Raw genomic sequence first — 26,074 nt, 5'->3', positions numbered from 1 at the left:
TATGAGTATCTGGGCTTCGAGTAAGTTACTTGGAACAAGTCACCCTCTCCAGCATCAATTTCTTTGTCTATAAAATGAAGAGGTTGGGCAAAGTCTCTAGGGTTCTTTTTATCTTAAAAAAAATTGCTATTTTTCTGATTCTAATGCCTGCTCTGCTTTGCCAGGCAGGGTTGCTATGAAGCTGAAGTTAGAAAATGTGCATGAAAGTGCTTTGAAAACTATAAAGCACTGCTCAAAATGTGAGGCATTATCCTCATTGTTGTTGCCATAGCCCCAAAAATCTCTAGAGAAAAGTTTTCAAAGATCTGCTTGATAACATCCCACTGGGATCCTAAATAGGAAAAGCTCTTCCTCAAGTCTCACTGGGATCTCTCCCGCTGCTGGGAAGTCCAGAAGGTTGTTTCTGTACATTAGCAGCTTCTCACAGCAAATGCTTTTCAGAGATTGCAATTGCCCCCCGGAAAAAAATTTTACTACGTGACTAATTCTGAAGTCTAATCTAAGTCCAGAAGGAAAAAGGGGTGAGATCAATTAGTGATGTCTGCTATGGACACAGGACAGAGAAGTGATCACCAGCTGATTGACATTCCTGGACTAGGTCCTTTTGTAGCTACAATGTATGAGCCTTGATCATGTACCAGGCATTTTATCAAGTGCATCAGAACAACAATCTCATTTTTGGAGTAGGTACTAATATTAGTCCCATTTTACAGATGAGGAAACTGATACCCAGAGAAGCTGACTTGCAATATCACACTGCTAATATGTGGCAGAGCTAGAATTAAAAACAAGGGCTAAAGGATCCCAAAGCCAGTGTACTGTATTATGATATTACACTGAACTTTACCTGGGATCCTAAGACAGCATATGAATAGGTAAACCAAAGGTTTACCTTTGGTTTGTTTCTCCTGAATAATAGATGAAATTGTTAATATCAACTCAAAGTTAGAAGGTAATTGGCAACCTCTGGCTTAGCACAGGGATGGAACCTCTAAAGCAGCAATCTATAAGCTTTTTTGATTGCACACGCCATTAGTCAAATAAAAAAGTTGTGTCATCCAATCCAATATATAGAAATCTATTTACAAGTGCCTGTATTTGTTTTCAAATTGCATACCCATATAACAACACTAATGTATTCGATACATATTGAAACATATCAAAAATAGAAATTTTTTTAAATGAGAAATATATATAAATACAAATTCTAATATTTTCTACCCAAAGGAATTGTTATGCCCAACCTCTGGGGCACACTTAGCGTCTTTCTGCAACACGGAGTAAAAATAATGTGGTTTCTTTATTTTGCGTTTGTCTGTTTCCTCTCTGGGCTCAGCTTCGGGGTGTGCCCTAGGCAAAACGTCCAAGAACAGGACCACTCCCTCTTTCCACCCCCATACTCCATGCCCCTCTTCCCCAGGCTCCCAGGCACAGAGGCACCTTCATGCTTTTCACACCCATTGCCCAAAGTACACCCTTTGAGTCCTCATCCAGGACTGGCATCTCCTGCTATGGCCAACACTCATGCATTTATACATTCATTCATTCTTACAACCAACAAATACTTATTGAGCCCCTGTTACAGGCAGGCACAGTAGGAGCTTGGAGAATGCAAAGATGAAACCAGTCCCAGGCATACACAGACCAGAAGGAGAATTAATGCACACACATAAATCGATATGATATTAAGTTGTAACTGATAAGTGCGCTAAGAGAGACATAGGAAAGATGATTTCCAGGTGGACGGATCAGGGGAATTGTGTGTAAATAAGGAGACCCCGAGCATGGGCCAGTGGGACTCAAATGGCAGGAAGTACACTTCAGGCTCAGGCGAGGAATGGCAAAGAGGTAGGGGAACTTTCTGTTTAAGGAGAACAGAAGATGTAGGCAAGATAATAATGCAACAGGCAGAGAATCAGTGCTGTGTTATATGGACTGTGCCTTCCATGCAGAGACAACAACGTTCACAACAGAGTGAAAGAGGAAAAGATGAGAGTGGCTGGAGCAGGCAATCTAGGCAGTACAAAACTTGAGGCTGAGCCATGGGCATGGCTCATATCCTGAGAGGATCACAGAGCGAGTTAAGTCATTAAGAGGAATGTGTGCAGAGCAGCCATAATCTGATTTACCTTAAGGAAGATTGCACTGGCTGCAGCGTACAGAGTACCAGGAAGGCAGGTAAGGGAGGGTACATCACCAGGACACTTTCCTCTGGGAGCAAACACATCACTCCAGGGTGTCGCTTGGAACATCTTGGCAGGGCAAATGACCTCTGCTCTGAAGAATGCTCCTAGCCTATTCCTCAGCTACTCAGGAGCCTGCCCAGCATCAGGACTAACCACAGAGCACAGACTGCAAAAAAGACATCTATGTTTTATAGACCAGCCTATCTCTTTACAGCCTGATGACTTTGGGAAAAGATTTCCAGCCACTGGGCCCTTTACAGCCTGGGGTGGGCCTCCTCCTGGCAGGACAGATTCTTCTCTTGGTCAATCAGAATCTCAGGAATCAGATTTTCCATTCGGTTCCCAGGGTGCTCCGGCCAGAGCTGACACACTGCCTCTTTAAACACATTATGAAGATTATCAGCAATGTATCAAGGTGTCTTTGCAGAATGGTATAAACTTCGGCTGCACTACTTATTGCCATAAACCACACTTCCAGGTTTTTATTTATATGCGCATTAGTTCAATATGATTGGATCTGTAGGCAGCAGAGAGGATTGGGGCAATTTATATATATATCAATAAAGGTCTCCAGCCAGCCACTGGGTGCTCTAAGGGGAACAGTAGTTCCATTTAAAACATTAGGAACTGGAGAAATTGAAAATAACTCTCTATTTAGAGGCCAAGGATTAAGGCATTTTGCAAGGAAGGTCTCAGCCCAGCCAGGCTATGCTAAAAAGGCTGTTAAAATGTCATTTGGCTGATAGTTAATCCACAGAATTTACCTTAACCCCTTCATTTCAATTGGATTTTTTTCTGTGAAGCATTGACCCTAACAGGGGGACAGCATAGCATGGTGGAAAAGGTGGCTGAGTGTGTGGGCATCTGTCGGTTTTTGCCTCCTAACGCCCATATTCACTGTCTACTGGTAGCATCACCTCAGTGAGCTCTGCTGAGGTCTTCCTGGAACTGTGGATCAAGGTTCCCTGTGGTCTCCAGCCATGGAGGCATCCTTATACAAGCTGAGCCGATCAGACTTTCTCTCCTGAGATTCTGACTATTGATAAAGTGCCATAAGGACTAAAAACGGTGGAAGCCGACTTATCCTGGTAGTGGTACCATGAAGAGACTCTCTGTTAGTTCCTGCTGTCTACTCCAATGGAGCTGCCCTGGCTCCCGGGAGCTGGGTATTCTCTTCCATTTTACCAACCATGAAATCGCCTTCTAATAAGTTCTGCTTATGTTAGCCAGAGTTTCTGTTGCTTGCAATGAAGGAGCTTGTCTAAGTGAGCCACTGGGGGCCAGGAGCTCTGGATGTTGGGCTTGAACCCATCACTAACCAGCTGTGTGAGCATGACAAACAACCTCCCTGCTCTGGGCAACAGTTTCCTCATTTGTAAATGAAAGTATTGGAAGAGGCCAATGGGTTCTCAAATTTTAGGGAACATCAGAATCACTTGGGGATCTTGTTCAAAAATTAGATTCTGATTTCATCATTTTAGAGTGGCGCCCAGGCATCTGCTTTGTAATCAGCAGTGATTCTGTGCCTACCAAACTTTAAGAGCCCATTTTCAAATTATGCTTTCCAGGGCCCTTAGTTCTGGGAAGGACCCATGGGGACAGCCTCTGGGTAAGGGAAAAGTTGACGAAGGTGGCCCTCTTGTTTCGACTGGGTAGCTCTTCTTTTATATCTTATATATTGAGGTTCTACATTAAATTTCCTCCATAAAAAGGGATCTACCATGGACAAAAAAAAAAAAAAAAATGAGAAATCAGTGGACTAGAATCACTAGATAATTTCCAAGGAAGCTTATTGTTCTGATGCCAGGAGGTAGCTCCTGCATGGCCTCCAAAGGGAAGCAGGTGTCAAACCTGTGGGGAACTGACCACTGCATTTATTCTATTTGAACTTCGGCTTAGAAAGAGAAAGCAAACCAAGACTTCAATCCTGAAATCATCTTCCTAACAAACCCCCAAGCAGGAGTTTATTATCCCACCGGTAATGACGCAGCAGCTGAGACCCTGAATGACTTGCCTGGTGCAATGCAATTAGATAACAGTGGAGCCTGGTGACCTCTCAATCACATTGCAGGGCTCCTCCTATGGTGCCTCTTCCTGCCATGGTATTTGAAACACCATAAACTGGAGCCAGAGGAGATCCATAAACAGCCCAGTTCTTATTTTTTACTTTAGAGTCCCTATGTGGCTTCATTTATTTTCAAAAGAGCATGTGACATGTTCGTTGGCACCTTCCCTGCCATAAAATATCTGTTGACATTTGTGGTTTGGGGTGGGTTGGATTAGTTGCTGTTTCGTTCCATCCACCTACTGCATGTAGCACCAGGAGAAACACCATTCTACCCTGAGCCCCCTGTCACATCTTCTACCCTCTACCCAGAACAACCCACATGTGTACTCTGCTGAATGGAAAGATTTAAAAAGAGCTACTCCATCTTTTGTCAGCTGTGCAGCCATAGACAAGGCATGTAACCTCTGTCTCCATTTCCTGGCCCACATGAGGTTGTTGTAAGTATGATGATAAGGAAGAGAAGGTTAATGACAGTGGCTAACATTTATCCACCACGTACAATGCACCAGACACTGAGGTATGCTACTTCACTTGAATTGTTTCAATCAGTCCTCTCACAAGCCTACACAGTAGGTATGACTATCATTACTCCCATTTTACAGAAGGAGAAATGGAGGTGTGAAAAAGGCAAGTAACTTTGCCAAGGTTATATAGCCAATAAGTGGTGGAGTAGGCTTCAGTCTCAGGAAGTCCGACCCCTGTGACAGCTGTGTTTCATTGCAACACTATGTTCATGGTGTTTCTCCACACCCGGTTGAAAAGTCTGGAGGAGTGTCAGGTAGAGAGCTCCTAGAGTATGTTGGAGGAATAAGATATGGAGGGTGATTTAGGATAAAATAATGCGAAATAAAATCATGATACAATGGAAAGAACACCAACTTAGGTTTGTCCTCACTAACAGTGGAATCTTGTCGCTTGTCCTCCAGGAGGCTCATTCTTCTCATCAGCAAAATGGAAATTATTTCTCCTTGTGGAGAGAGTGGAAAAATAGAGATGTTTGCACAACCACCTATCAAGTACTGAGTAAATGGAAGTGATGTAATGTGTGTGGCAGCATGCCAAAAAGCTAGTTGAAAGTAAGATGTTATTATTGATATAAAGCAGTATTACATATTAGAGTAACATGGAATTACTTCCAAGATTATAAAGTCAACCTAGAGATTCTTTTCCTAAATTAAACTCACAGAGGGCATGAGTCAAAAGTCCACAGAGTTAAAACAAACAAACTTGTCTCCATCTCCTACCCACAGAGCTTACCTGGGTCAAAAGCCTTGAAATTCCTACAATAGGAAATCTCTACTATATGTCTGTGCATTAAATATGAAGAACAATTTAAGTATTATCCCATGTGGAAACTAATCTCTTTTATACTTATCATCCAGATAGACTTTCTGTTAATATGTTTACGTAAATCTTATTAAATATATTCCTATACATACACATACACTCACAAATAAATATTTATTTTATTTTTGTGTGCATATGAGGAAGATTAGCCATGAGCTAATATTTGTCACCAATCCACCTCTTTTTGCTGAGGAAGATTGGCCCTGGGCTAACATCTTCCTCTACTTTATATGGGACGCTGCCACAGCATGGTTTGACAAGCAGTGCATAGGTCCGCGCCCAGGATCCTAACCCGTGAACCCCGGGCCACCGAGACAGAGCTCACGAACTTAACCACTACACCTCCAGGCCAGCCCCAATATATATTTATTTTAATGAGATCATATTACAGATGCTAAAATTGAAATCCACTTTTTTCCTTAAAAATATGCCATAGAGGGGCCGGCCCGGTGGTGCAAGCGGTTAAGTGCACGTGCTCCACTGCGGTGGCCCGGGGTTCGCCAGTTCGGATCCCGAGCGCACACCGACGTACCGCTTGTTAAACCATGTGGCGGTATCCCATATAATGTGGAGGAAGATGGACACAGATGTTAGGCCGGTCTTCCTCAGCAAAAAAAGAGGAGGATTGGCGTTGGACGTTAGCTCAGGGCTGGTCCTCCTCACAAAAAAAAAAAAAAAAAAAAAAAATGCCATAGACATCATTCTATGCCAATAAATGCAGATACACATCATCATTTTATCATAATATTCCACTGTATAGATATACTATGATTAACCAATTGGCAGTTTAAATGACTTCCAATTTTCACTATTATAAACAACACTGCAACAAACATCCCTGGACATAAATCTTTATGTACCTATCCTTTAAAGTCTTCAGATAAATTCCTGGATACAGAACCTCAGGGTCATAGACACACACATTTAAAACTTTGCTATAGGAGCTTCTGGGTTGGTGAATGCATCCACATGCCAGGAGGGTGGTGCACCCCAGTTCTACAGGGACAGAAGCTCCTCCTCTAGCGACCCTTCCCGACCTCACCCTACATACCTCTTCATCGAGCTGTTCATCTGTATCCTTTATAATAAGCTAGTAAACATGAGGATGAGAAAATTAAATAATGTGAATAAGATATGCCACTTGTCAAGTGGAGGGCTAGCATTGAAAACAAGTCCGTTGGACACGAAAGCAAATGTCCTTTCTGCTCTTCCTGGGCCTCCTCATGGCTTGTTGGTCCAAGATTCAAGTTCTGGCATTTGGCATGTTGAGTACCAAACTGCAGAATGAGAAGCCTGTGGCCAGTATGAACAAGTTAAAGACTCTGAGTGGTTATTAACTGACCTGATTCCAGCAACATTGTTAGCAGTGATGAGGCCAGCTGACTAAACGTACCAAACAAGAACCTCCCAGAAGGCTAGGTACAGGTTTGGACTGGGGGACATGGCTGTGGGATGCTGGGAACTTGAGAAAGCTTTGAAGGATGGATATCAGACCTGTAGAGAAGGGATGAAAAACTTAGGCTTTCTTAGCATGAAGAAAACAGGGCTGGGTGGTAATTCAATAATGACTCTAAGATATATGAAGATTTATTCCGTGGGGCTGTGGTTTGACTCTACAATGTGCACATGGCTTGGATATGTTACTTACACACAATTTTCAAAATTTACCCTTGAGAGGGTTTAAACAAAATATTTTCACATCTAAAAAAAAAAAAACTTTGCATATATTTTCAAACTGTTTTTCTCAGAAAGGTATGTCCACCTTAGATTCCCACTAACTGGTATGAGAGCAGAGTTATAATAAGCAGAGACATATTATAACTAGTAGGTTGAACCATATGAAGTTGGCATATTTGTAGGTCAGAAGCAGTTGAATATTAGTAAATTCAAATAGTTCAATCTAATAATTCATCTCTGACATGAGCCAGGTATTGTCTTTCCATTTCAAACACTATGTTGGCTGTTCAGAAAAGGGCAATAACATATTTGCATTGTGCACATTTTTAGGTAGGATGGGAGGAGGAGATAGATGAAGACCGTTTTCACTGTCCCTCTGAAAATGAGGAATTATTTTAAGAACTCCTGCCTTCCAATCTGGAAACAATCTGTGCTTGAATAAGGTAAAGCACTGATTCTGAGTCACTTGAGGGCAAAGAGTGAGTTGTTCCTCTACCATCCCTTTTTTGTCAAGGGATAGATTCTGTAAAACTGAAAAAAAAAATTGGTGCACTTTGTCACAGTCCTTGAGATCATCTCCCTAAACACAGATTGAATCTGGAGGAATGTCACAGCTAAAGATCCTTACAGCAACCCAACCATTTCTGGATTGTGTTGCAGGAAGCACCAGTCCTGCAAATGCTCTGAGAAGAAAAAGTTCCACGGTTGCATACGTCGGAAGAATAGGACATCCTATTTAGTTTAAAATTTTAAATTTACTTAAATTAAATTAAATTAAAAACTTAGACCTCCTAGTAAGTCACAGTGCACTGAAGTCTTTAAGGCTCTAAGAAGCCCTGGAGTAAAGAAACCTCCTTTTGTTGAATCCTGTATTTCTCACGTTTGTTTGACCACAAACCCCTTTGCTCACATACATTTATTACCATGCAGTGGAACAGACTTTCAAAAATGTCCCAAACTCATTTTATTAGAGAAGAAGTTGTATTATGAGGTTTATACAGTAAGTCAATGCCAAAGTCAGGATTAGAAGTATTATCTCACGCCATTCAACAGATATTTATTGAGCCTGCTGTGTGCTAAGATCTGTGCAAGACGTAATCCTTGACCTCAAAGAGGTTATGATCTAGTGGGAGGAAAAGACAAATCAACAGGCAATTTCAACTTAATGTAACTTGTAACAATCTAGAACATGTGGCTATTGAACACTCAAAAGCTTCTGAAACTGACGAACTGAATTTTAATTTAATTTAATTTTAATAAATTTAAATTTAAAAACAAAAGCAGTGTAAATTATTTTTCAGTTAAATGCAGCTTTGTTGTTTTGGCAGGACTATATTTCACTTTAACCACTGAAAACTTAGTATCTAAATTGAGTTGAGCTATAAGTGTAAAATACACACCAGATTTCAAAGAACTTAGTTCAAAAAAATGTAAAATATCTCATCAATAATTTTTGTATTGATTACATATTGAAATGTTAATATTGTGGATATATTGGGTTAAATAAAAGAGATTATTAAAATTAATTTCACCTGTCCCGTATTTAATTTTTTTAACATGGCTAGTATAAAATTTTAAATTACATATGTGGTTCATTATACAGATAGTCCCTGACTTCCAATGGTTCCACTTAACGATTTTTCAACTTTACAATGGTGGGTTCCAGAATGGGAGTTCAATCTATTGTTGAATTGCCCAACTCTGAAATATAGTCAGCTTTGGGATTCCTCTTACTTCAAAGATTTACTGAAGGATGACTATGTCTACACTGTAATAGACTGTTTTGTTTTTTCTTTTTTTTATTTTCAAAATACACGCTTAAATAAATCACCTTGTGAAACAACACTGAATGTGTGTGTGTGTGTGTATAAAAGTTTCTATTGCTTTAAAAAAATCTTAGAAAACTGTTAATCTTGTTCAATTCTTACTCAATGCATTTTCAACTTATGATATTTCCAACTTACAATGGGTTTATCAGGGCGTAACCCCATCGTAGGTCGAGGAAAACCTGTCTTCCTTTTGGACAGAGCTAATGTAAAAGATTTAGAGTGCTCAGGAAGCGGGGATGCCTAACCAAGATCTGACGAAAGCTTTCCAAGAGATGATTTTTATAGTGAGACCTGAAGGAAGAGAAGAAATGAGCCAAGAGAAGAGAGGAAGGAAGAGTGTTCTTGACAGAGGGAATGGCTTGTGCAAAGGCCTGGAGGTTGAACAGAGGAGAGTGCCTGGTTCCAGCTATCATTTCCAGAGCACCGCACTTTCTCTGCTCCAGGCCCCCAAATACTCCTCCCACAGATCACTGCCTCCAAAACCACTAGAGGCTCTTTATTTGGAGTGAAATATCTCTGAAACCACATATTAGGTAGGCATTAGACACTTGGAAAAGAGTACTGTGTTCACACTTTATGTACATTAAAGCTAATATAGACTCCACTCTTGCATAGGTTACTGATTCATTCAAAATATGCAACAATTTTATGTTCTCAAAGGAATCTTCTTCATAGGAAATAACTACCACCAAAGCAAACATCATACTACTCTCAATAGGCGTAATTGCAATAGGCTTTTGTGAGGGTGGGCAGCTGGCCTGGAGCAGGGGCAAGCAGGGAGCTCAGCTGCAAAGGATGGGTGCAGAGGGGGATGCTGGGAGGCAGTCTATCACAGTGGTAAGAGCTCAGGCTCTGATGGCTCCACCACTTACCAGCTACGTGACACCAGACAATCTCGTAACAGCTCTGGGCCTCAGTTTCCCCATTTGTAAATGAGGAAAGAAGCAGCATTTACCATGGAGTTGCCCAATATCAGTACTATTGACATTCAGGTCAGAAAACTCCGTCATGAGGGCCTGCTTTGACTACTGCAGGGTGTTGAGCAGCATCCCTGATCTCTACCCACTAGATGCCAGTAGCATCCCTCACCCCAGCTGTGACAACCACAACTATCTCCAGACATTGTCAAACGTCTCCAAGGGGAAAAAATCACTACCCACTGAGATCTACTGATCTAATGAATGAGTTGTTGTGAGAATTAAGTGGAATTTTGCATGAGAAGCGGTAGTACTGTGCTGAAACTTGGCAAGTACTCAACAAAGGTTTACTAAATAAATACAAAAAATAAAGGGAAGAAAAGTTCCGACAGGGATGACAACAGCGCTTAGCAGATCTGCCATTTTGTGAATTTAACTAGCCATCACTTTAGCCCAGGAACTTCTACCTACTCCCTCTCCTCCTCCTGCCCCAAGAAGTCAGGCCCTCGGTCTCCCGAGTAATGTGGGCAGAAAGGCCTTGCATATGGGACATGACTGTCTCAATGGATTTAATGGTGCTTTTTAAATGTGGATAATTATAGGGCCTCTTCTAAGCAAGTGCACCAGTGGCAGGAGGCTGTGGGCTCTGGGGCACTGTGGGCCCACATAGCTCAGCTCCGTCGAGCTGATGGTAATGTTATTAAATGTGCTCTCTCCTTTTATTAGGCATCTTAATAACCTCTAAGTTGCACCCAGGAGAGTTGGTGCAGAAAAGGAATTCTGGCCAACCTAATTTGTATTTGAAAATACCCCATAGGCCAAGGGAACAAGATTCAGATGAATTTCACAGGCAGCTGAGGGCTACACAAGGCAAGTGTTTCCAAATTGTACTCAATTATTGAATGCAAAATGCCTGCTTCCCTGCCTTCCCCATCCCCATTCTTTGCCTTCCTTTTCTGCAGTGCCCCTGCACCCCCACACATGCATATGCAACCCACACCACAGCCACCGGCTAACAAAGAAAGTTAATATGGGTGCTCCCTTGACTACAGGGAAATAATGATAACAGTGGACCATAATAAATGGTCATATTTATTGACCATTTATTACCCTGAGCCAGACCCCAGTGCATTCCTTAGAACAATTCAAAGAGTGAGTGCTATCCTTTCCCATTTTACTGTTGAGGAAACTACAGTTTGAAAAGGTTAATATCTTGCCAGAAAGAATTACACAAATAGATAATTATAGAACATGGACATAAATCCAATTCTACCTGACTCCCAAACCGGTGCTCTTCACCAGTGCCTAACATTTTTCAATAATCAGGTGGTGACAAGGAGTAAGTCCATTCATTAGTTCACCATGTTTGGGTGACTATATGTTCCAGACCTACATGGAGTGCTGGGAAAAGACACTGCCCCTACCCATGGAAACTTCATAACAGAAATTATACACAATGGAAAGAACATTTTAAAGGGATCGGGAAAAAGGAGTTGCAACTCACATTCATTCAACAAACATTTAGTGAGAAGCTACTATATGCCAGGCAGTGTTCTAGCTACAGAGGGTGTTGCCACAGCAACAAATAAAGGTAATAGGTTTGAGAAACATTCCGGGTATAGAATGAACAGAATCTGCCGGCTTGACTGAAAGGGTAAGGAACAGGGAGAAAGCAAAGGAGACCCAGATTTCCCAAGTGCCAGAGACTGTAAGGATGAGCAAGCCATTAGCTGAGGTTGAAGGGTGAGATTTGGGGAAGAAATAGTGAGTTGGTTTTCAAGTATGTTAAGTTAGAGTTGTCAAAAGACATTGTACCAGTTTCCTGTTGCTGCTGTAAAAAATTACCACAAACTTAGTGGCTTTAAACAACACAAACGTAATTTCTTCCAATTCTGGAGATCAGAACTCCAAAATGAGTCTTAGAGAATACAAAATCAAGGTGTTTGCAAGGCCAGTTCCTTCTGGAGGCTCCAGGGAAATATCCATTCCTTGCCTCTTCCGGATTCCAGAGACCACAGGCATTTCTTGGCTCCTGGCCACATCATTGCAGTCTCTGCTTCCATCATTATATAGTTCTTCGTTGTCCTCCTGTGTCCTTCTTGTAACCACACCTGTAATTACATCAGCCCCACTGGGATAATCCTGGATACTTTCCTGATCTCAAGATCCTTGACTTAATCACACCTGCAAAGCACTTTTTGCCATCAAAGGTAACTTTCACAGGTTTATGGACTAGGATGTGGACGTATTTGGGGGAGCCATTATTCAGCCTACCACAGACATTCAGGAAGAGAGATATTCTGCACACAGTTAGAAAGGTAAGTCTAGAACTTGGGGAAAATGATGTTCATTCATTCATTCAACCATTCAGTAATCATTTATTAAGCAGTTAATACGTGCCAAGAAGATAGTCACACCAAAAGAACTGATTTGGGATTCTTCCCTATAGCTCATAGGTGATGACAGTTTATGTAAAGAGTGAAAAGCAGACAACTAAAGTCAACATTTTGGAGGAGATCTACCCATTTCTGGAGCAGACAGGAAAAGGGAGCTGAGGTGAACTTGTCCAAGTTAAGACCTATCATGCAGCACCACTTGTACAGCTTTGTTTGTACTGTGTGGGTGACTATAGGTGATTATAGAGAGAGAATTAAATTCAAAATATGCTGTCTGGTGGCAGGGGGAGGAGGAATTCAAGTAAATTCTTCTTGAGCCACGGCATCTCTGGAAGGTCTGTTCTCCAGCCTCTGATTACCACTAGTGACTGTGGTTCTGGCCTGTTCTTTTCCTCTCCCTTTCTCAGCCAAGTGCAGGCATTAAGCACTTCACATCCAATCACCACAGCCTGAGCTCTTGGCTGCCCCAGTAATGGAGGCAGCAAGAATTTAATCCATGGCAGCCTCAGGTGCAGAAAGATGATACTGAATATTTCATTCCTGGGATGATGGGAACTGGAAGCCCCTGGAGAGGATCCGGCTGAATCTTTTAAGCAAGCCCTTCCAGGAATCCATTGGGTAACCGTGCTATTGGCACTAATGACTGCCACTAGAGCCTTAGCTTCCCAATGGAAGGGGAAGCAGCATTAATGTGCAACAGTGCTAAAAGGCCAGCTCCAACTCTGGTTCTAGGAAATTAATTTTAAAAAAAATTCTGCTTTCAGAGGTTTCCTGTCACCTCTTTGGATCCAAAAGACATTTGTTGCCATTTTTCCCTTTTTTGTTTTTCATAAAGAGCCAAATGAAAGGAGAATAAAAAAGACCTAACAAAGAGAAATCATTTAAGGCACATTTATTCTCTTCAGGAAGTGACCTGCTTCAGCTTACATCTTTAACTCCTCTCAATCTTTCATAGCTAGCACAAGAAGACAGTAAGTGTTAGAATGGACACTAGAGAAAAGCATACACATTATCTTGGTGGGAAATTGCACAGATTGTGTTGGTAAGTAAACACCCTTTGTTAAGCACTGAAGTATTAAAATGAAAAAAGAGACTATTTTTCCTTAAAAAATTAAGTGTTTTGAAAAACTGGATTAGATTTTTTTCATTACTCTTTACAAAATTGAAAACAGACGGTATGTACTATAGACTTTAAAAAAAAAGCCACACAAAGTGAAAAAGGTCAGTTTCAGTGTAATAGGGAGGTGAAATGACCTGAAATATGACCCTTTTGCCTTTAAGACCTGAATTCAGATCTGATTTGTGACTCTGGGTCAGAGCTACATACCCTGAAGGAGTGGGGTGAGAATTGGAAGTTAAAAGACTGGCAAGCAGAAGGCTGGACCCCTACAGGCACTTGGATGTGCCCACCTCACCTCTCCTTCCTAACCCTGCGCATCCTTTAAGAGAAAGCTCCTGCAGGAAGCTCTACTATCCAGCCGAGTGTCTTCTGCCTCCTCTGAACTCCTTCCTTGCTATCTGGACCATTCCCTGTGTCATATATCTTACTTCCCTCAAAGAGAGTGTGGGGTCCTTGAGGGATAGTTGGTTGGCAGCCATAAGGAGTAGGCATGGTCCCTTTCCCTGCCCCTAAACTATTGCTTGCTTCATAGATTAGCCTGAGGTTGGCTTTATATGCAGGTGAAGCAAATTTTTACACATCTTTGTCTCCTTTGTGTTTCCCATGGAGTAGTAAGTAAACTGAAAGAAATGTGAAGACTTTAGGTGGTAGTACATAGATATTCCCTAAAGAGAAAACATTACTAAGTGGTAAACATTACTATGTACTAAATAGAAAGTATTTTAGTATCAATATTATTGTAGTGTGTCCTAGAAATATACATATTAAGAAACCCTCAAAATATCACGATTATCAAATATAAATACATATTAGTTTTCAAAAATGAATTAATATAGAAAAATAGTAATTAAAAGTTCACATGGAATTTAGATATGGTGAAAATCATGAAGATGATGTACAAAGGCTGAGGTGTTGGAAAACACTTGCCATATGCCATTTAGCACAATACTTTTTATATTATCCAACAAATATTTGTCAATTGAATGTATTTCAAATGCTATTGTTTGCTTATTATTATCACTGTAGTTTGTTTTTTTTTTCCTACCCTGAGAAAATCTCAAGAAGAGTATCATTTGACAGAATAAGAAATAGAAGCTTTCATAGCAATGACATTTTATTGCCTTGGTAGCCAAGGCAATGAGCTCTGGAGCAGGAGCAGACCTCTGTTTAAGTTCTGGCACTATTATTTTCCAGCAGGAGAACTTCTAAATGTAAATAACTATATGCTCAGTGCCTCAGTGTTCCCATTTGCAAAATGAAATTGTTATGAGGAGGAAATTAAATTACGTATGCAAAGTGCTAGCTTAGTGCCTGGCACATAGAAAGAGCCTAATATATGCTAGTTATTATTATTAACAATAATAGCAGCATCAATAGCAATAATAAAAATTGACATCTGTATGGAAATTCATGTCTTTTAAAGGGCTTTTATCCAACCATTAGCATTTATCCAAACCATCTACTAGCTGCCAAGTACTGTGCAAGACTCAGGGAGGGATTCAACTATGGAACTAGAAATGCATGACTGCTAGGTAGGTGGGGTAGGGAAACAGACTCTGGAATCAGGCTGCCTGTTTTCAAGTCCAAGCTTTGTTACTTCTAGTTGTGTAGCCTTGGGCAAGTGACTTATCTTTCCATGCCTCGGTTTTCTCATCTATAAAATAGGTATAATAATAATCATCACCTTGTAGGGTTGCTGTGAAGATTAAAGAGTCCACAAATGTAAAGTATGTCAACATTATCAGAAAGTAATCTGTACATAGAACATCTAATTTGTTTTAGCTTTTATTGTTGTAGTTCTTGCCCTCACAAGGCTACCATCTAGTCTTCCAGATTCCTCAAATGGGCAGCTGCTTTCCAAACTCTGTACTTGCCACAAATTATACCCAGACACTAGTTCAGAGACAAAGGTGCAGCCATATAAGGATGTTTGAGGTTTATCTACTGAGAACATTTTACCACTGAGCTCAATCAATTACTTCATATAGGTTCAGATCAAGCCAGTTTTATAGTTAGATAGAGTAGGTCACGTACATCATGCATTCTCCCAGTCACTAGGAAAATTTCCACCATCACCTCCTCACCTAGAGACTAGAGCACAAAAACATAGACACACACACACACACCTTCCCATTGTGTGAAATTTCTTTATTGAAAGTTGCGTTATTAATATAAATATCAAAAAAAAGCAACTGCATGCTTCACATTTGAACCTGAGGCCAATTTGGAACACGCACTGACATAGAGCCTTCTGTAGAAATAAGACTGGTTATCTAACACATCTACACTATCTGTGCAGACCCAGGAAGAGATACAAACAATCTGATTTTTTTTTAATCCAACCATTTTTTTTGCCCTTATAGAAAATCCAGACCATTACCTGAATGGTCAGATTCAACACGTAGATAACAAAGCTGCATGAACTCAGCTCCAGATAGTGTCAGACCACCCATTCTTTTCACAAGTGAAGCCAGCCAAGTCAAGACATTCCAGCCAGAGACTGGCTGCTCACCCTGCTGGAAATAACGTCTTCAATCCAGGCTGTGCCAGTGCAGCCCAGACATAAAGGTGATGAAGGGCTGTTTTCAGAGCCCCAAGTCTTGCCTCAGGACCATTTAGAAAACACTGCTGGCTAGGGAGCCATCATACACACAAGTCAATGAAATATTACCTCTAATTGAGTGGGCCATTTGAGAATGCAACCAAGAGCATGTCCAAGGAGTCAGCACTCCCCTTTACAACTCCCCAAGCCCCTCCTGGGTTAGTATCCATTTAAAGAGAGAGAGAAAAAGACCACTTTCATCACTTAAGTGTAAATGAATCAAAGCATGATACGGATAGGGGAGCAATCAGCTTCCCCTGATGATTGATCTGTTAAAGGGAATGAAGGGTGATTCATTCCAGATGTGGTGCTTCTGAAACATACTGCTGGGTCATCGATTCTAGACTCCCCAAACTTCCACAGATACTGAAGGATATTCAGGAATTCAGTCAGGGTGAAGGATACAGGAGAACTGGTAGCCTTTAAAAATGAAAAAGCTTTGGATGCATCAGATCTGGTCACCAAGGGCAAGCCAACTTTATCTCTAAGTCATTCTTCAAAATTCCATTAAGAAGTCTCCTGGAGACTTCCGAAAAGCCAGATATCTCCCAAAACTGAAGGGACATACTCAAGTCAGCTGTAGCAAACTTGGGTCCATTTTCTTTGGCACAGTGCTTAGTTGTTTTCACTTTAATTAGTTGTCAGTATTTAAAAATTAAGATATTTCGGGGCTGGCCCCATGGTGTAGTCGTTAAGTGCGCGCGCTCCGCTGCTGGCGGCCAGGGTTCGGATCCCAGGCACGCACCGACGCACCGCTTGTCAGGCCACGCTGTGGCAGCATCCCACATAAGGTGGAGGAAGATGGGCACGGATGTTAGCCCAGGGCCACTCTTCCTCAGCAAAAAGAGGGGGATTGGCATGGATGTTAGCTCAGGGTTGATCTTCCTCACACACACAAAAAAAAATCAAGATATTTCTTTGGGATTTTGTATCTCTTCAAGACCATCTGACCCTCTATTTCCACATGGAGAGAATCAGCTGGAGCTAAGTAGCAGTCACCTCTTCAAGCAGTCCCCCTAGTCTCCATCTGGCCTCCTGGACACATTTATGCTAACTTTTGGCCTCTATAGGTGCTGACTTTGCAACTGCTGTCATGAAGTTACTCTGGTGCCTGTATAGACAGAAACCAATTCTGATCCCCTGGTCCTGACCAAGAATCAATATCACAGGCTGGATGTGAATAAAGTTGAAACTATCTCCAATTGGCTTGACATGAAACCCCACCCAACAGATGCCTCATGCTAGGCAGTGACAAACTAGCTCATTTAGATCTTCTTTCTTGGAAAGAAGGACACATCTGTGAGGCAGCTTGAACTAGCTGTCATTTTTCCATGAGGGCTGCTATATATTCCAGTCTTGAAAGTACCAGAATCCAGAATGTCCTGTTCATTGAGGGTCACTAAACTTTGCAATAAACTCTTATTTCTGAAGATAACCTTAACTTATCTCTTTTTAGAAATATTAGAGACAAAAATATGTGCCTTCTGTATACCTCAAAGCTCTACTCTCTCTATACTGTCACCACCAAGGAGTAATAATGCTTCTCAAGAAAGCACAGCAGAATGGTGATGAGCAGGTCCTCTAGAATCTAAATGGCTGGATATGAGTCCCCATTCTAGCCCTTGCTACATGATCTTAGGCAAGTCTCTTTACCTCCCTGAGCCACTGTCTCATCTTATGCAAAATGAGATTAGTACTCACATCACACGGTTGTTGTAATAATTAAAATAATACATGTAAAGCACTCAGTATGGTGCTTGCTTATATAACATATATTCCATAAATATTAGGTTAAAAAAATGAAATCTATCCATAATATATAAAGAATTCACACAACTGAATAACAAAAAAACAAGCAACCCAATCAAAAATGGACAGAGGAAATGAACAGACACTTCTCCAAAGGAGATATACAGATGGCCAACAGGCACATGAAAAGACGCTCAACATCACTAGTCATCAGGGAAATGCAAGTCAAAACCACACTAAGATATCACCTTACACCCATTAGAATGGCTATAATCACCAAGACAAAAAGCAACAAATGCTGGAGAGGCTGTGGAGAAATGGGAATCCTAATCCACTGCTGGTGGGAATGCAAACTGGTGCAGCCTTTACGGAAAACAGTATGGAGATTCCTCAAAAAATTAAAAATAGAAATACCTTATGATCCAGTTATCCCACTACTGGGTATCTACCCAATGAACCTGAAATCAACAATCCAAGGAAACTTATGCACCTCTATGCTCATTGCAGCATTATTCACTATAGCAAAGACATGGAAGCAACCCAAGTGTCCCTTGACTGACGAATGGATAAAGAAGATGTGGTACATATATACCATGGAATACTACTCAGCCATAAAGAAAGACAAAATTGTCCCATTTGCAACAACATGGACGGACCTGAAGGGTATTATATTAAGTGAAATAAGCCAGAAAGAGAAAGACAAACAGGGCATGATTTCACTCATATGTGGAAGCTAAACCAACACACACAGAGATAGAACTGTTTAGCGGTTACCAGGGGCTAGGGGGGTGGGGGGTGGGCACAAGGGGTGGAGGGATGCACTCATATGGTGACTGATAGACAATAATGCACAACAAAAATTTCACAATAAAAAAAATCTGAAAAAAAAAGAAACAGCTGTGCTAGGAAAAAAAAAAGTAAGGACTTGGTTCTCTAGCAAAAAAAAAAAAAAGAAATCTACAATGTGAAACTTTTTTACCTATAACCTGTTTAAACCTTTCACTTTAGCTTTTCTGTTCCTCCCAAGGGCTGCCCAAATATAACTTGTGTATCCTCACATTTTGTACTTTTGTCCCCAGAACTCCTCTCTTGCTGGGACACTCTTCTTTTTTTTCCACATTTAATTGACTCTAATCCGTATATTAAGGCTTAATTCAAGTTCCACTTTTCCCACAAAACCTTCCCTGACTACCCCAAGCATAGCATGAACTCCCATTCTTCTGTATCCAACCTGGTGGATGTCTTAAAACTGCCCAGACCACTGCAATGAAAATGCTATTGACGGACACTAGCACAGCAACCTGAATGTGCTAAACAGAAAGAATGATGTCCAGCTTTTCCTTCTGCTATCACCCTATCTGGATCTGTGTGAAACGATATCGATGCTTCACACTGCCCAAAGGTTTAGAAGTATTTCACCTCAAAATTCTCTGTAGTAAATTCTTTATACTAACAGTTAATGTCTGCTTCCCAGTCACTGTAGCTACTGATCCTGATATGATAAAATTGAAGGATATTAAAATAAGATTTTTTTTATTTCTGATGGAAGATAAAACATTGAAAGTAGAGCCAACAAGACTAGTTGCTGGATCAGTTTGAGGATGTGAAGAAAGGAGCAACCAAGAATGATTCCTAGGTTTGAAGATTAAATAACTGAGTAAATGGCGTGCTCTTTCCTGACACAGGAGACACTGAGGAAGAAGTGGGAATTTTCTTGGTTATGAAAGAGAAATCAAGACTTCTGGCCATGCTAAATTAGAGGTACCTATCAGACATCCAAATGGACCAATGAAGAGGGCAATTGTATGAGTCTGGCAGTCAGGAGAGATACTGAAGTTAGAAATACAAATTTGCAAGTCATTAGTATAGAAATATTTAAAGACATAGGACTAAATCAGATTACCTAGAGAATGAGGATGGAGAGAAAAGAGAAGAGGGCTGAAAAAAGAGCCTCAGAGGCAGCTAACTGGATTAAGAAGAGGTAGCCAGTGTGGTAGGAGGAACACCAGGAGACTGTGGCATAGCACAAGTCATGCGAAGAAAGTGTTTTGAGAAAGTGGAGTGGTTAACTGTGATAAATGCTTGTGATAAATGCTACCGACAGGATGAGTAAGATGAGGCCTGACTATCAGTCATTGAATTGAACAAGATGGTGATCATCATGCCATTGACAAAAAAGTTTCAGTGAAGATTAAAGCATGACTAGAGAGAAAAGAGAGAATAGCAGATACAACACAGTAAACTCTTCTGAGATGTTTAGTATAAAGGGGACAGCTATGTGTGTGATTAATTGTCCATAAAGGGCAACAGTAGAAGCAGGAAGACCAGTTGGAGGCTATTAAAACTATCTAAGTGATAGAACAAGTTGACCTTTCAGATGTAAGATGGTTATCCTTTCCACTAAAATCTAAAAAATAAAGTAGTTAAGGGGACGGCCCAGTGGCAAAGTAGTTAAGGGGACGGCCCAGTGGCATAGTAGTTGAGTTTGCATGCTCCACTTTGGTGGCCCGAGGGTCATGGGTTCGGATCCCAGGTGCAGACCTACACACCACTTATCAAGCCGTGCTGTGGCAGGCGTCCCATGCATAAGGTAGAGGAGGATGGGGACGGATGTTAGCCCAGGGCTAATCTTCCTCCGCAAAAAGAGGAGGATTGGCAACAGATGTTATCTCAGGGCTAATCTTCCTCACCAAAAAAATAAATAAATTTAAAAAAATAAAAAATAAAGTAGTTATGTTGCCAATATTCCGGTACAATGGACGAGTTGGGTGCATGCTTTTGCTTTTTTTAAAAGACAGAATTGGGAGGGGGGGAGTCAAGATGGCGGCGTAGGCAGACTCGGAACTCACCTCCTCCCGCAGACACAGCCAATTTACAACTACTCGTGGAAAAATTACCCCTGAGACAGAACTGAAAACTGGATGAGAGGAACTCCTGCAACAACGGACAATCCTAACTGAGGTGGAAGAGGCAGAGACTCCCTTCCGGAGAGGAAAAATGCCGCCTTCACAAGCCGCCAGCTTCACTGCCGCCAGGAGCAGCTCACAGGTACGCAGCCTCCCTGGAGGCGCGGGGCCCTGAGGCGGGAGCGCCCCTGCTGTGGGCATTTTGTGGACCCAGCACAATCGAGACCAGCGGCATAATATCTGACTGTGCCTGCTACTAAAACACTGGGGAGCACCCCCAGAAAACCCGGTTCACAAAGAAACTCAAACTGGCTCTTAAAGGGCCCGCAAGCAAACTCACCCGTTTCAGGAGGCATCCTAAAATCACCAGAAAGAAAGGTGCACAGTGCTTTGGTGACAAGAGACTCACCTAATAGGTCCTGAGTGCATCTCGGTGAGGGGTGAGACCTCTCCAGGGACTGGGACATTGGCAGCGGCCATTGTTGTGGCCTGGTGTGGGCGTGCTGACAGAGACGCCATTGGAGTTCTCCCTGAGGCCTGCTAGCCCAGGGTCTGCCCCACCCGCTAGAGCACCGATTTAATCCAGCTCAGCCAGGGCAGGCAGCCCACCCTAGAGACTGGCCCCACTCAACAACAAGTCCTCAGGCAACTTGTGGGCCTGCATAGATTGGTAACTGGATTCTCTGCAGCCTGGCAACTGAGCCGACTTGAGCGGCACAGGGTGTGCACAAGGAGCGGGTGGAGAGTGTGGGGCCGTGGCAGAGTGTGTGGGGCTCCTGCTGTGGAGAGACTCGGTCCGCTTGGGGAGGTCGGGGCGCTCACACGGGGCAGGACTGTGTTGACTGTGTGTGTGGACCTGTGGGCGGCAGGGCTTCTCAGCCGCAGAAGACTTGTGCTTCTCAAAGACCCACATAGGAGGTTTGCTCCACCTTCCAAAACCTGAAACAATTGGGTGCTCCTGTGCCTGAGGCCAGCCCCACCCAGCTGCAATCCTCAGAGAGCTGACAAGAGACCTAATAGGCTAGAGGCTTACAGCAATTGTAAGGCCCTGAGCCTAACAACCTGCCACGGTGGGGGCCTACTCACTTAAAAGAAATACTGCAACACAAATGTGGTATTAGAACTTGCAGCCAACTGTGTTGGGGCTCCCCACACCTCATAAAGAGACTGAAGGGCCCACAACAACTACAAGCAGCTGAGCATTACAACAGCTGGCCAGGAGCATAACTCGGCCTCCCTGGGCGCCTACAGGGAGAGCAAACAGGCCACAATAGAAGGACACACGTAGCCCACATAGGGGCCACCCCGGAACATTGAAAACTGAGGGAAGCACACTGGAAGACTCCTAAGCCATCACTTACATAAGGTCACCTATCCAAGAGCAGGAGACATAGCTGACCTACCTAATACGTACACACAAGCACAGGGAAAGAGGCAAAATGAAGAGGCAAAAGAATACATTCCAAGTAAGGGAACAGGACAAAACCCCAGAAAAGGAACTAAGGGAAACAGAAATGAGCAACCTACCCGACAGAGAGTTCAAACTAAGAGTGTTAAGGATGCTCACTGATCTGGGGAGAAGAATAGATGGACTCAGTGAGAATGTCAACAAAGAAATGGAAGATATAAAAAAGAACCAATCAGAAATGAAGAATACAATACTGGAAATGAAAAATTCATTAGAGGGACTCAAAAGCAGAGGATACAGAAGAATGGATCTGTGAGCTGGACAAAAGACTAGAAGAAATTACCCAAGCTGAACAGGTAAAAGAGAAAAGAATTAAAAAGACTGAGGACAGTCTAAGGGACCTCTGGGACAACATCAAGCGCACTAACATCCGTGTTATAGGTGTCCCGGAAGGAGAAGAACGAGACAAGGGGTCAGAGAATCTATTTCAAGAAATAATAGATGAAAACTTCCCTAACCTAAGGAAGGAAACAGACATCCAGGTACAGGAAGCACAGAGAGCCCCAAACAAGACAGACCCAAAGAGGCCCACACCAAGACACATCATAATCAAAATGTCCAGAATTAAAGACAGAGAGAATCCTAAAAGCCGCAAGAGAATGTCAAGTTACGTACAAAGGAAACCCCATAAGGCTATCAGCTGACTTCTCAGCAGAAACCTTACAGGCTAGAAGAGAATGGCACGATATATTTAAAGTGCTAAAAGGAAAAAACTTACAGCCAAGAATACTCTACTCAGCAAGGTTATCATTCAAAATGGAAGGAGAGATCAAAATTTTCCCAGACAAGCAAAAATTAAAGGATTTTGTCATCAAGAAACCAGTGCTACAAGAAATGTTAAAGGGACTGATTTAAGGGGAAAAGAAAAGACCACAAATAGGAAAAATTATCTATTTCCATGATTAGAACGTAATGGATACATATGCACAACAAAGAGGTTAGATATGATATCAAAAACATGAGGGAGGAGGGGAGTTAAAGAGTACAGCTTTCAGACAGAGATCAAACTAAAGTGACCATCAATTCTGTATAGAAGAAGAAAGGAACAGAGAAGGACTACTAAAACACTGAGAAAAAAAAAAAAGTTAAAAAATGGCAGTAAGTACATACTTATCAATAGCTACTTTAAACGTCAATGGACTAAAGGCTCCAATTAAAAGGCATAGGGTGGCTGACTGGATAAAAAAACAAGACCCATATATATGCTGCATACAAGAGACACACTTCAGACCTAAAGACACTCACAAACTGAAAGTGAAGGGATGGAAAAAGATACTCCATGCAAATGGCAATGAAAAGAAAGCTGGGGTAGCAGTACTCATATCAGACAAAATAGACTTTAAAACAAAAACTGTAAAAAGAGACAAAGAAGGGCATTACATAATGATCAAGGGAACAATCCAACAAGAGGATATAACACTTGTAAATATCTACGCACCCAATGTAGGTGCACCTAAATATATAAAGCAATTATTAACAGACATAAAAAGAGAAATAGACAGTAACACAATAATAGTAGGGGACTTTAACACTCCACTTACACCAACGGATAGATCATCCAAACAGAAGATCAATAAGGAAACATTGGCCTTAAAAGACACACTACAACAGATGGACCTAGTAGATATATACAGAGCATTCCATCCAAAAACCGAAGAATACACGTTCTTTTCAAAGGCACATGGAACATTCTCCAGGATTGATCACATATTAGGCCACAAAACAAGTCTCCATAAATTTAAGAAGATTGAAATAATACCAAGCATCTTTTCTGACCACAACGGTATGAAACTAGAAATCAACTATAGGAAGAAAATCAGAAAAGCCACAAATACGTGGAGATTAAACAAAATGCTACTGAACAACGACTGGGTTAACGAAGAAATCAAAGAAGAAATCAAAAAATACCTGGAGACAAATGAAAATGAAAATACGACATGCCAGAATTTATGGGATACAGCAAAAGCGGTTCTAAGGGAAGTTTATAGCAATACAGGCCTATCTCAACAAACAAGAAAAATCTCAAATAAACAATCTAACAATGCACCTGAAGGAACTGGAAAAACAAGAACAAACAAAGCCCCAAATCAGTAGAAGAAGGGAAATAATAAAAATCAGAGCAGAAATAAATGAAATAGAGACCAAAAAAACAATAGAAAAAATTAATAAAACCAAGAGCTGGTTCTTTGAAAAGATCAACAAAATTGACAAACCTTTAGCTAGACTCACCAAGAAAAAAAGAGAGAAGGCACAAATAAGTAAAATCAGAAATGAAAGAGGAGAGGTTACAACAGACACCTCAGAAATACAAAAGATTATAAGAGAATACTATGAAAAGCTATATGCCAACCAATTCGACAATCTGGAAGAAATGGATAAATTCTTAGAATCATACAACCTTCCAAAACTGGATCAAGAAGAAGTAGAGAATTTGAATAGGCCAATCACCAGTAAGGAGATCGAAACAGTAATCACAAACCTCCCCAAAAATAAAAGTCCAGGACCAGATGGCTTCCCTGGTGAATTCTACCAAACATTCAAAGAAGACTTAATACCTATCCTTCTCAAGCTCTTCCAAAAAATTGAGGAGGGGGGGAAGCTCCCTAACTCATTCTACGAAGCTGACATTACCCTGATACCAAAAACAGACAAGGACAACACAAAAAAAAGAAAATTACAGGCCAATATCACTGATGAACATCGATGCAAAAATCCTCAATAAAATACTAGCAAATCGCATACAACAATACGTTAAAAAGATTATACACCACGATCAAGTGGGATTTATTCCAGGGATGCAGGGATGGTTTAACATTCGCAAATCAATCAACGTAATACACCACATTAATAAAATTAAGAATAAAAATCACATGATCATCTCAATAGATGCAGAGAAAGCATTTGACAAGATACAGCATCCATTTATGATAAAAACTCTAAATAAAATGGGTATAGAAGGAAAGTACCTCAACATAATAAAGACCATATATGAGAAACCCACAGCTAATATCATCCTCAATGGTGAAAAACTGAAAGCCATCCCTCTAAGAACAGGAACCAGACAAGGATGCCCACTGTCACCACTCCTATTTAACATAGTACTGGAAGTCCTAGCCAGAGCAATCAGGCAAGAGAAAGAAATAAAAGGGATCCAAATTGGAAAGGAAGAAGTGAAACTGTCACTATTTGCAGATGACATGATTTTATATATAGAAAACCCTAAAGAATCCACCAGAAAACTTTTAGAAGTAATAAACGAATATGGTAAAGTTGCAGGATACAAAATCAACGTACAAAAATCAGTTGCATTTCTGTACACTAACAACGAAGTAGCAGAAAGAGAAATTAAGAATACCATCCCATTTACAATTGCAACAAAAAGAATAAAATACCTAGGAATAAACTTAACCAAAGAGGTGAAAGATCTGTACACCGAAAACTATAAAACATTTCTGAAAGAAATTGAAGAAGACACAAAGAAATGGAAAGATATTCCGTGCTCTTGGATTGGAAGAATTAACATAGTTAAGATGTCCATACTTCCTAAAGCCATCTATAGATTCAATGCAATCCCTATCAAAGTTCCAACAGCATTTTTCACAGAAATAGAACAAAGAATCCTAAAATTTATATGGAACAACAAAAGACCCCGAATAGCTAAAGGAATCCTGAGAAAAAAGAACAAAGCTGGAGGTATCACACTCCCTGATTTCAAAATATACTACAAAGCTGTAGTAACCAAAACAGCATGGTACTGGCACAAAAACAGACACACAGATCAATGGAATAGAATCAAAAGCCCAGAAATA

At 41.2% G+C, this 26,074-nt stretch overlaps 1 long non-coding RNA gene across 7 annotated transcripts in view; it reads right to left on the bottom strand.

Annotated features, from left to right (window-relative positions):
- Window positions 1-26,074, bottom strand: part of LOC131408319 (uncharacterized) — a 268,312-nt gene that overhangs the window by 138,442 nt on the left and 103,796 nt on the right. For 5 of the 7 annotated variants that reach the window (XR_009220753.1, XR_009220752.1, XR_009220747.1 and 2 more), the window contains exon 1: window positions 21,207-21,359. The exons of the other annotated variants lie outside the window; for them this stretch is intronic. This is a non-coding gene — a long non-coding RNA (uncharacterized LOC131408319). Of the gene's footprint in view, window positions 1-21,206; window positions 21,360-26,074 lie in introns of those variants that run through there. 7 annotated transcript variants of the gene reach the window in all.

The sequence above is a fragment of the Diceros bicornis genome, chromosome 1 (assembly GCF_020826845.1).
Source record: "Diceros bicornis minor isolate mBicDic1 chromosome 1, mDicBic1.mat.cur, whole genome shotgun sequence".
Lineage (NCBI taxonomy): Eukaryota > Metazoa > Chordata > Mammalia > Perissodactyla > Rhinocerotidae > Diceros > Diceros bicornis.
Note: the sequence above shows the minus strand (reverse complement) of the source record. Positions and strands in the feature narration are given on the sequence as shown.